Here is a 12,407-nt window from a genome sequence, read left to right on the forward strand (position 1 = left end):
CTTCTTTCAAGAAATTCTTTTTACAATGATTTTGTACTGGTGCAGTCCTTTACCAGTACGCAGGCTGCAACCTGCAGAGAGCTACAACTCTCTCTCGTTTTCCAGTCACTCCTGGAAGGGAGCTACAACCCCCTACTTCTTTTCATGAAGAATCAAATGATCAACAAGTATACAACAGATACAGTCCACTACAGATATCAGATCAGTAATCACAGGAACAACCCAGAACACCTTATGAACAGAAATATACAACTAACAGATCATCTTAAGACAGGGACGCAATTTTTCTTTCTGTGGCCTGCGACTGGACGCAGTTTACCTTCTGCTGTTCTGCGTGCAAACGCACTGTTCCTTTAAGCTTCTCTGCGTACCGGCGCACCCAGTAACACTATCGCGCCGCGTCTTTCGCTTCAGAGACGCACCCAATAACACAGTCGCGCCGCGTCTTTTGCTTCAGAGACGCACCTGAGCCCGGTCTTCCCTGCGTCTCGGCGCACTTGTCCTTCACTGAACCTGCGTCCCTTCAGATATAAAAGATATGACGACTTCAGAACTGACCCAACCACTCAGATCTACAGATCTGATCATGCGCCAAAGAGATCACAGTCCATTAGAAGATTCGCCCTCATAGATCTGGACTAGATCTCACCAAAAGATATTCAACCAAGATGATGCCAAATCCAAATGAACTCCTTTGCTTTATATAGGCAAGCCCCTCCCCAAAACATGGAACAATACCACGAGCCGACACCATAGAAACACAAAAACCGTCGGCTAGATACCACACAAGAAACCCCCACGTGCTTTTCTCTGCCTTGAAATGTGTGCACTGGGTGGACGCACCTCCTGAACGGCTGGCCTGCGTCCCTGGACGCGGGTTCTGCATGGTATACCTGCGGGGACGCACTTGCTGAACAGATTTCCTGCGTCCTTCTTAAAAATAGAGAGCTGATCATCAAGAATAGTGATCTATCACCTGAATGGGTTGCCATCAAGGACAACACCTGAATCATAATGCCAACAATCTCCCCCTTTGGACTTGATGGCAACCTCATGATCTTCAGCTTCATTCTCCCCCTTTGACATCAAGGGCAAAGAGTATACTCCCCCTATGCTCATGCTCTTCCAGATTTGTAACAAATAACCAGAAATCCATCATGAAGTAGATAGAGACATATTGCAGCTATTTGCAAGATCTCCTTCTCCATAATGCCAAAAATGCATTATGTGCTCCCCCTGAGCCTATACCACCAATAGGAAGGTGATCAACAATAAGATGATGCATCAACAACCCCCAGCTTTTGCCTGAGGTATTCAAAAGTGTCCCTGGGCAACGGTTTGGTGAAAATATCAGCAACTTGTTCCTTAGAAGGAACATACTCCAATTTGACCTTCTGTTCAAGTACTTGTTCCCGGAGAAAATGGTACTTGATTGGTATGTGCTTGGTTTTTGAATGCATAACCGGATTCTTTGAGATGCTGATTGCACTTGTGTTGTCACATAAGATAGGAATAGGAGGTGTAGAAGTGATTTGATAATCCTGCAAAGTCTGCATCATCCAAAGAAGTTGGGTGCAACAAGATGCAGCAGCAACATATTCCGCTTCAGCTGTAGACAAGGCAATTGAACTCTGTTTCTTGCTGAACCAAGATACCAGTCTGGAGCCCATAAAGAATGCACCTCCACTTGTGCTTTTCCTGTCATCCACGCTTCCGGCCCAATCTGCATCTGTGTACGCATGAAGAGTGAGATCTGTATCTCTAGGATACCATAAGCCATAATTTTGAGTCCCTTGAAGATATTTGAAAATTCTCTTCACTGCTTGAAGATGAGTCTCCTTTGGATTTGCCTGAAATCTTCCAACTATTCCAACTGCATGCATGATGTCTGGTCGGGTACCTGTCAAATATAGTAAACTTCCAATCATAGATCTGTAGGTTGGTTGATGTACTGCTGCAGATTCATCATTTGCACTGAGACTACATCCTGTGACCATGGGTGTACATACTGGTTTTGCATCTTCCATGCCATATTTTTTCAAAATCTGCTTGAGATACTTGGTTTGAGATAAAAGGATTCCTCCTTCCTTTTGTTGGATTTGTAAACCAAGGAAGTATGTCAGTTCTCCTAGCAAGGACATTTCAAATTCTTTCTGCATGACTGAGGCAAAGCTTTGACTCATAGCTTCTTCATTGCTGCCAAAAATAATGTCATCTACATACACAACAAGTATTAGCAATTTGTCATTTTCAACTTTTATATATAGATTGCTATCTGCTGAACCTTTTGAAAAACCTTGTTGATGAAGATATTTGTCCAACCGGTAGTACCAAGCCCTTGGGGCTTGTTTGAGACCATAGAGAGCCTTTTTCAATCGGCATACAAGATTTGGATCATTTCCAAGAATGAACCCATCTGGCTATTCAATGTACACTTCTTCTTCCAAGTCTCCATTCAGAAATGCTGATTTTACGTCCATTTGAAATACTTTGAAGTTCTGAAAACTTGAGAGAGCAAGGAACATTCGGATGGCCTCAAGTCTTGCAACAGGAGCAAAAGTTTCTTCAAAGTCTATTCCTTCTTGCTGTGCATACCCTTTACAAACAAGTCTGGCTTTGTTTCTAATTACTTCTCCATTTTCATTCAATTTATTTTTGAAGACCCATTTTGTTCCGATAACATTCTTATCCTTTGGTCTAGGAACCAGCTCCCAAGTGTTGTTCTTTTCGATTTGCTCAAGTTCTTCATCCATTGCTTTCACCCAACATTCATCTTTGCATGCCTCTTTCACATTTTGTGGTTCAGTAGAGGAGAGTAATGCCAAATAGCTTGAAGCTTCTGCAACTGTTCTTCTAGTTTGTATACCTGCTTCTTTCTGTCCCATGATCTGAGATTCTGGATGGTTCTTCTGAACATATCTGGATGGAGTCTTTTCTTCTATTCTTGTTCGTTCTTCTGCGTCTTCGTGAGGTTCTTCTTGAGATTCTTCTTGAGGTTCTTCTTCTTCATCATTCTGTCTTTGAGGGTAGCTTTCATCTTCTTCGATATCTTCACGATGTATTTGCCTAGGAATGTATCCCTTCTCATCAACCACTACATCAATGTTGTCAACAATTCTGCCAAGTCTTTTATTGTAGCATTTGTATGCTTTGCTATGTGGAGAATAGCCAAGAAGAATGCCTTCATCTGCTCTAGGATCAAGTTTACCAAGCTGCTCCTCAGTATTCTTGATATAGCATTTGCTCCCAAAGATTTTGAAATGCTTTACTGAAGGAGTTTTACCACTCCAGAGCTCATGAGGAGTTTGAGTGCTGTTCACCCGAACATTTGTCTTGTTGAGAATAATAACCGCAGTATGTGCAGCTTCACCCCAGAAAGTTGCGGGAGTTCCTGATTCATCAAGCATAGCACGAGCCATTTGTTGGATTGTTCTGTTCATTCTTTCAACAACTCCATTTTGCTGAGGAGTTCTAGCCGTAGAGAATTCTCTCCTTATCCCATGTTCATCACAGAAATCGAAAAATTCATTTGAAGTAAATTCCCCACCTCTGTCGGATCTGAGGCACTTAATTTTGTGACCTGATTCATTTTCAACCAAGGCTTTGAAGGATTTGAATTTTTCAAATGCTTCATCTTTGTGCTTCATAAGTCCTAACCAAACAAACCTGGAGAAGTCGTCAATAAATAATATCAAGTATTCCTCTCCTCTAGGTGTTCTTTTCCTGAATGGTCCACATACATCTGTATGTACTAGCTCAAGAGGCATGCTAGCTGATCCTTCTTTCTCTGGAAAGTTAGTCCTGGTTTTTTTTCCAAATTGACATGATCTGCATATGGTGTTGTCAGGAATTTTGATATCTGGAAGATCGCGAACTGCCTGATATTTGCAAGCTTTCCTTATTTGTGAGAAGCTTAGATGTCCCAACCTTCGATGCCATAACCAGTGCTCTTCATCCTTGCTTAGATAGCATTGTTGTTGTCCTTCATCAAATATGTATAGATTATTTGGAGTTCTTTTTCCTTTGAGAACTGTTTTACCTGTATCAAGATCACGAACAAGACATCCATTTGATCTGAATATAACCTCGGTTCTTTGATCACACATCTGGCTGACACTTAGAAGATTATGCTTCAAACCATCAACAAACAAAACATTTCCAGCCTTAACATCTTCTTTTAAAGGAGCAATACCTTTTCCTTTTATAGTTGCAGGAGTATCATTTCCAAAAGAGACTTTCTTTCCCTTTTCTAAACTAGAATAAGACTCAAGTTTTTCTTTATCACCTGTCATATGCTTCGAACATCCACTGTCAATGTACCATAGATTTTCTTGCCCTTCTGCATAAAATGCTATCCCACATCTTTCTGTTTGAGGTTCCTTTATTCTCCATGTTTTGGTGCCTGAGGCTTGTTCCTTTTTCCGCTCTTGTACTTTTCTTTCCGGAAACCTGCTTCTGCATTCAAAGTCTTCATGTCCAAAATTATTGCAAATAGAACATTCGACTTCATTTTCAAGAGCTGAAAAGTTGTTATAGGTCCTTTTTGTAATCCCTGTCATACTTCTTTGTTTTTGAGCTTCCCTAGTCATGATTGTTTTATACGCAACACATTGAGCTGCTTTGTGACCAAAGTTATGGCAAGAAAAGCATTGTCCATTGAAGAAGCTTCTGCGATTATTGAATCTACCAGCCAACTGATTGTAATTTCTATTTTCATCTATTCTTGAACCAAAATGAGAAGATTTTACCTGTGGCTGGTTGTGGCTTTTGTTCACCCTTAAGCTGGATTGCCCCTGATGGTTTCTGTTTGACATTTGTCCCTGCTTTACCTGATGATCTTCCTTGTGCTCTTGCTCATTTCTTCTTGCTGCATCAAGATAACTTTTTGAAGTGGATGCTTGAGAAGTTTCTCCATTATAGCCCAGACCTGTCTTATTTAGTGGAGACCGCTGCACACTGATAATCTCATCCAAAGTTTCTGATCCTTTGACAAACTTGAGATTAATAGTTTTTGTTTTCTCAATTTCTTTTCTAAGACCAACAATTTCACCTTCTATTTTTTCAAGATGTTTTTCCTTTTCATCAATTTGAAATTGTAGAGTATCAATAATCATGTTCTTTTCTTCTATACATCTCTTGAGTCTAGTAATTTCATCATAAAGGTTATCCACATCTACAGCATCCTCATAATCATCATCTTCAAATGCCATTAACAACCTATATTTATTACCTTGTTCATCTTCATCACTGTTTGATAAGCCATCACTATCTTCATGGGTGTAGTAGCTTTTCTTATTTGCACTTTGTTTCTTGTTCCATCTAACTGGTTCCTTTCCTTTATCCTTATAAGAGCATTTTGCAGCATAATGACCTACTCTTCCACAAGCAAAGCATTTGAAAGGTAGCTTACCTCTGAACCTTCCAGAACCCCTTTGAAGATTTCTGACAAAATTTGATTCTTCTTCCTCTTCTTCTGGAACATGGCTTGCTTCATAGTGATCTTCTTTGCCTGATGCTTTAAAAGCAGCCTCCCTTCTGTCTGATGGTCCTCCCTTTCTCATTTCATAAGCAGTTAGAATTCCATGTAGCTGAGACATAGTGAGAACACGGAGATTTTCTTTTTCTTCTATTGCAGATACTTTAGATTCAAACTTGGGGGATAATGATCTTAGAATCTTTTGAACTACTATAGACTCCTTTATTTCTTCACCCAAATTTTTCATACAATTTACAATCTCATCTACCCGAAGAAAATAATTAGCCACACTTTCATCATTATACATCCTGAGAGTCTCATATTGAATCCTGAGAGTTTGAAGTTTGGCTTGTTTTACCTGTTCATCTCCTTCATAGCTTGTGATCATTTTGTCCCATATTTCTTTTGCTGATTTGAAGTGCATTACCTTCATGAATTCTGTTTGGGATATACTTCCTAATAAAGTACTGACTGCTTTTGCATTTGTTTCATACTTCTTTTTCTCAGCTGGATCTGTAGGAGTAGCTGAAGGAAAAGCATAGCCTGTTTCTACAATGTCCCAAACTTCAGTACCAAGAGATTGAAGATATGCAGTAACTCTTACCTTCCAATAATTGAAGTTTGTCCCATCAAAAACCGGTGGCCTGATTGATGCTTCTCTCTCGTAGTTGCTCATGATGAACGATCTACCTTCAAGCGATCAAGCTTTTCTGAAGGACCTGCTCTGATACCAATTGTTGGAAATAATACTGAGAGGGGGGGTGAATCAGTATTATCTATCAATTTGACAAATCTTCCTTATTTGATCTTTTGAATTATTCTTGCATATCAGTACCATAAAATAATGAGCATGAACAAAGAAAATAGACAGTCACACCAAAGAACACAAGATGTAAGGTGGAAACCCAATGTGGGAGAAAACCACCTGCTGCAATATGTCTCTATCTTCTTTCAAGAAATTCTTTTTACAATGATTTTGTACTGGTGCAGTCCTTTACCAGTACGCAGGCTGCAACCTGCAGAGAGCTACAACTCTCTCTCGTTTTCCAGTCACTCCTGGAAGGGAGCTACAACCCCCTACTTCTTTTCATGAAGAATCAAATGATCAACAAGTATACAACAGATACAGTCCACTACAGATATCAGATCAGTAATCACAGGAACAACCCAGAACACCTTATGAACAGAAATATACAATTAACAGATCATCTTAAGACAGGGACGCAATTTTTCTTTCTGTGGCCTGCGACTGGACGCAGTTTACCTTCTGCTGTTCTGCGTGCAAACGCACTGTTCCTTTAAGCTTCTCTGCGTACCGGCGCACCCAGTAACACTATCGCGCCGCGTCTTTCGCTTCAGAGACGCACCCAATAACACAGTCGCGCCGCGTCTTTTGCTTCAGAGACGCACCTGAGCCCGGTCTTCCCTGCGTCTCGGCGCACTTGTCCTTCACTGAACCTGCGTCCCTTCAGATATAAAAGATATGAGGACTTCAGAACTGACCCAACCACTCAGATCTACAGATCTGATCATGCGCCAAAGAGATCACAGTCCATTAGAAGATTCGCCCTCATAGATCTGGACTAGATCTCACCAAAAGATATTCAACCAAGATGATGCCAAATCCAAATGAACTCCTTTGCTTTATATAGGCAAGCCCCTCCCCAAAACATGGAATAATACCACGAGCCGACACCATAGAAACACAAAAACCGTCGGCTAGATACCACACAAGAAACCCCCACGTGCTTTTCTCTGCCTTGAAATGTGTGCACTGGGTGGACGCACCTCCTGAACGGCTGGCCTGCGTCCCTGGACGCGGGTTCTGCATGGTATACCTGCGGGGACGCACTTGCTGAACAGATTTCCTGCGTCCTTCTTAAAAATAGAGAGCTGATCATCAAGAATAGTGATCTATCACCTGAATGGGTTGCCATCAAGGACAACACCTGAATCATAATGCCAACAGTTAAGTGAAGATACTCCTAGATGAGGAAATCTTCAACTTGATGTCTTCTTGAATTTGATGATGATGTAGAATATCTCTTCTTCATGAGGATGTCTTTCTTCAAAAGTGATCCTTGGCTTAAAGGGAGATCACATTGATTCATTAATGATAATGACAACACTTGTTCTTGACTTTATTCCTTCAAGACAATGCTATTTAAACTTGTTTCACACCCTCAAATTTCAGCCCTTCTTCATAGTTTTGGCTTAATGTAGTAGTTATAAAATTTCATCCTTTTCTACAATATTCCTATCACACATGTGGCCAGAACATGGAAAAAATTGCCTCCTTTCTATTTCGCGTGAATTGACTTCTTTTTCTTATTATTCGAACTTGCGAAAGAGACATTTCTTGGAACAAAACTTGATCCTTGATGGTGGTTGAAATTTGATACTTGCTTCTATAGAAGGATGTCTTAATACTTCGCACATGTGGAGAATATAGCCTAGAAAAATAGACCCAAAACTGCTTCACTCTTCCTTCCTCATGACAATGATTGTAGAATGTGTGAGTTTCCTAAGAATGCTTGAAGTGTGGAACCCTTTTTTAGATGAGATAGGGTTTTGAGGTCTTCTTTGATGCTCTTAATTATTCCCTTTCAATATGATGAGAGGGTTAGTCCTTATCGATGATTAATGTTCTTGATGTTTCCAAGATGATCTATTTATACTTTAGCCCTATAGTATCCTTCTTCATGTCACCCTTCCTTGATGTAGTCACCTTAGCTCTCATACCATGTTGAGAAATCTAGGGGCAACAAGTGTAGCTGATTTCTCTTACTTTGATAATCGATTGTGATGTATTTTTACTTTACTTGATTAAGTTATTATTTCCTTTATTATTATTAGTGTTCTATATCACCAAACAACTACCAAATCATAAATAACAATGAGACAATAGGACACAAGATATAGGTGATCAGCCAAAGCCAAAACCTCTCCAATTGAGAGGAAAACCCGCCAGAATCCTTCTCTTCTGATAGATCTTAAATTGAATAATTCCAAGACATGTAAACCTTGACAAATACCCTCTAAGACTAACTAATCCTTCCTTCTTGATGATCTATCCTTACACAGCTTCCAAAAACAAACTTTGACCTTTGAGCAACTTCTCCAACAACTTTGTCCTAAACAACAATTTATGCAACTTCAAACTAGGAACTTTAAAAACTTCGACCTAGCATCTTCACAAATTTGACCTTGATGTAGCTTCAACAATTTCAACCTTGTAGCTTCAGAACTTTGATCTAGTGGCAGCTTCATAGCTTCGATCTTGCATCTTCACAATTTCAACCTTGCATCTTCACAACTACAATCTTCTAGCTTCACAACTTTGACCTTGTGGCTTCACAACTTCGATACAGCCTCAGAATTTCATCTAGCACAGAAAATGTAGAAAAACTAATGAAAGAGAGAGACACATAGAGAGAGAGAGAGGCCCAAAAATTTCGATCTTGATGTTCTTATTATTCATCATTCTTTTCCAACTTCTATCTTTAGGAGATCAAACTTTCTTGAGTGAGTGTGCAAATTAGGTTGAATTCCTTCTCATTTATAGGCTTGTGAGGGGCATGAATTTCTATCTTGAGGTCAATTTGTCCCTTCATGTAGGCCAACATAATCTTTGTTCCATGATGAGGTCTTGGAGGGTCTTTTGACTTTATTTTGTCTCAATATTTTTTTATTTACAATATGTAACATGCCCAAATGGGTCTTGAATACATGAAAATGACTCAATTGACATTATGACAAACCTAGAAGTACTCAATGGGTGCTTTACCTAAAAATAAATTTCCCTTGAGTATGAAACCAATTCCTCAAGGACAAAAATAATAAATTTATTTTTCTCTTTTCATTAAATAGATAAAATCATGATTACATATGCCATTATTAGGATCGAACCTAGTTACATATTTCAACAACACCTTTACAAAAAAGGGACTTATAAAAAGAGGAGAGAGCGTATATTCATTTCCATTAGTCATCAAATGGTAGCGTCCTTTGTGTTTCCCTTGAACATGACACCTATCTATTTCATTATCTTACAGTTGGGTTTTAGCTTGCTTAGGATCCATACCATACATATCAATATCCCTACTCCTCTGGCTGGTTACTCTTTGATTCATATGGAGCATGCCTCGATGCCTATTGTGTCACCACATGATATCATCTAGTGCTTTGTAGTCATTCTGCCAAGTCACTTTTTTGTCATGTCGTTATTTGTTCAAGGGATGTCTCAGTCTATGTTGGCCATCTGCAGTAGCCTGTTGACATTTTTGAGTCAGCCATCCTTGTGTCAACTGTACTTCATCTCTTCATGACCTAATCCATATATCCCATCATCCTAGTATGTTCTATGTTGATTGATGAGGGATACATCAAAGCTCTCCTTCAGTGGATCTTCTAGTTTTGACTTTAGGTGATTATCTAGGAGCTTGATCTAGGAACCGGTAGTAGCTTAGAGTTTGCAGACTTCAATAGTAGGCTTCCTCATGATTGAAAGTGGGTTTAAGTCATTGGCTCCTGATTGGTTGAGTTCACTGGTGTTTGACAACAACTCATTTATTCACACATGGTGGACTGTACTAGGTAGCTTGGGGTCCATTTTTCTCATTGGTGGATTCTCTCGTGTCTATTATTGGTTTACCTCATTGGCTAGTAATCAGGCAGTTTCTACCATGCTCGACATCAACTCATCTATTCACATGTTGTAGATTCCTACCTTTGGGGTTATGTCAAAGACGTTGGGTTAGGGACATCTCACTCTTATATGGTATCCTTCCTAGGCACGTTAGATTTATGTATCAGTTTTGTATTTTGAGGTCTATCTAAGACACTTCTCTTTATGTCATGTGTCCATATTCCCACTGATGTATACTATGACAAAAATCCACATTGTATTATCTGGTAGCTATGCCCTATCTATTGAGTCACATGGATCTACTATGTGTGTCTTTATTACCATGCTATAGCATTTCATGTCATGGATCCAAAATGTATTTTATTGCAGCCATGTTTAGGATTTTCTTATGGTCGAGCATGGTATGCCCACCTTGAGGATGTTATCAACACAAATGAGACTTAATCTCTATTGTCTTCTGATATGAGTCCTTGGCTTTGTCTACTCACTTGTATTTTGATCTCTAAACACTACCATAATTTATTTTTGTCATCAGTTTCTCTTTTGACCTAATATACTAGCGGGCATTTTTATCAACCTATTTTTCTCCCGAGGGTTAGAATTCCAAATAAACTATGTTTGTTGATAATTTTTTTTGGGCCTCGAACCTTTTCTTTACTAGTCAAGACCCTTGGTCTCTTGGATGATGGCTTATCCATGCAATTGGAACCTTCCAGTCCTTAGAAGCATGCCTTATGCGAGTGAGTACAACCTAGTTTTCCCTGTTCTATGCATGCGACTGAGGAACCTTTCTAATTTTTTTGGTTCCTAGGAGATTGATTCGACTCATCACCTAGTTGGATAGAAATTATCATTGAGAATTTTCTATAACTTCTCATCGTCCTAATCATCTATATTCATCCTCCTAGGAACTCTCTTCACCCTACTTATATTGGTCCATCTAAGAGGGTTAGGTGAGTTACAGTTTAAGTGATTGAGCTTCAGTATTGACATCATCTTTCTAGAGAGAGACAGAGTTTTAGAGTGATTCCTTGAGGCTTATTCTATTAGAGTCTTTGTTATTCATTGATATTTTCTTGTTGTACTGGGGAGACTCTGCCAAATTTTGGAGAGGCAACCTAGGTGAAGGTATACTTGTATTTTTATTTTGGATTAATAGAAATCTATGTTCCTTCCTTGTATTTACATGTTTTCAAGAGTTATATGTGTTAATTCTAAGATGTTTTGAGTTGACTATCTTCCAAGAAAGACAAATTGTCATCCTTGAGTGTTTTTGGTTGTGTGTAGGTGTTGTGATAAAGTGCATACGAAATAGAGTGCTTGAGTGGAGCATGAGGATTCTACTATGAATTCAAAACCCTTCACCAACCTGAAAGCAGGCTAGGTGCATGCTTTTTCCTTTATAGCATCTAGAATCATTTTCCTGCATCATGTTTGAGCATTGGGTTAGGATTTTATTATCTATCCATTGGCCATTTATCTCTTGTTCTTTGGTGATCTTCTGTGGAGAAAAAGATCACAAAGAAATAGATCCTTGAATTTAAGTTTCATTGCAACACTAAGTACCAAATGCTTGGTAAGGGGGTAAACCACTTGGTCATCTTATTGGAGGAGAATCACACAACATTGAACTAGTAAGAGGCAAGGAAAAAAAAAAAAATTGGTACTTGCATCCTTCGTGCTTGGGGGAACACCTTTCTGGAAAAGGTGTCATGGTTGGGAGAGGTTGGTGAGCTCAACAATAGGCTTCCATTTTTTATCAAGTCGGTATCTCAACTTTTTATTTTCTTCGGAAAATGAATTTTGTAACTTTATTTAATTTTTGAGAACATAAATACTTTTTGGAGGAAACTCGAAAATTTATTCAGTAGATTATAACATTCCTTTCTTGGAATTGTTTTCTTTACTCATAATAGGAATTTAGTTATTTCAGAAATTAGAAGACAATTTTTAGTTGATTTGTTTAATAATGTAAAGGTTGTTTGAAGAGTTTTTTTTTATGTTATGTTATTCATATAATTGTACAAAAAGAATTCTAAATGTTGATGATATGAATTCAATTAAAAAAAGTAGAACAAATTGATGTTTAACTCATTCTTTGTTATTTTTATCAAGACTTGTATAAGGAATTGAAGAATAAATTCTAGTAGAATAGAAAAAAGAGAGAGAGAATTGGGGGATTTTTTTACAAGAACCTACTAAAACCTTAATGGTTTGATATACTGTAAAGAGAAATTTAGTCTCGTAATGGTTAGATGGAGTATTTTAACCTTATAAAAGAAA

The sequence above is a fragment of the Pinus tabuliformis genome, chromosome 6 (genome assembly GCF_031772625.1).
Source record: "Pinus tabuliformis cultivar Carrire ecotype Pingquan chromosome 6, CPIR1, whole genome shotgun sequence".
Classification (NCBI taxonomy): Eukaryota; Viridiplantae; Streptophyta; class Pinopsida; order Pinales; family Pinaceae; genus Pinus; species Pinus tabuliformis.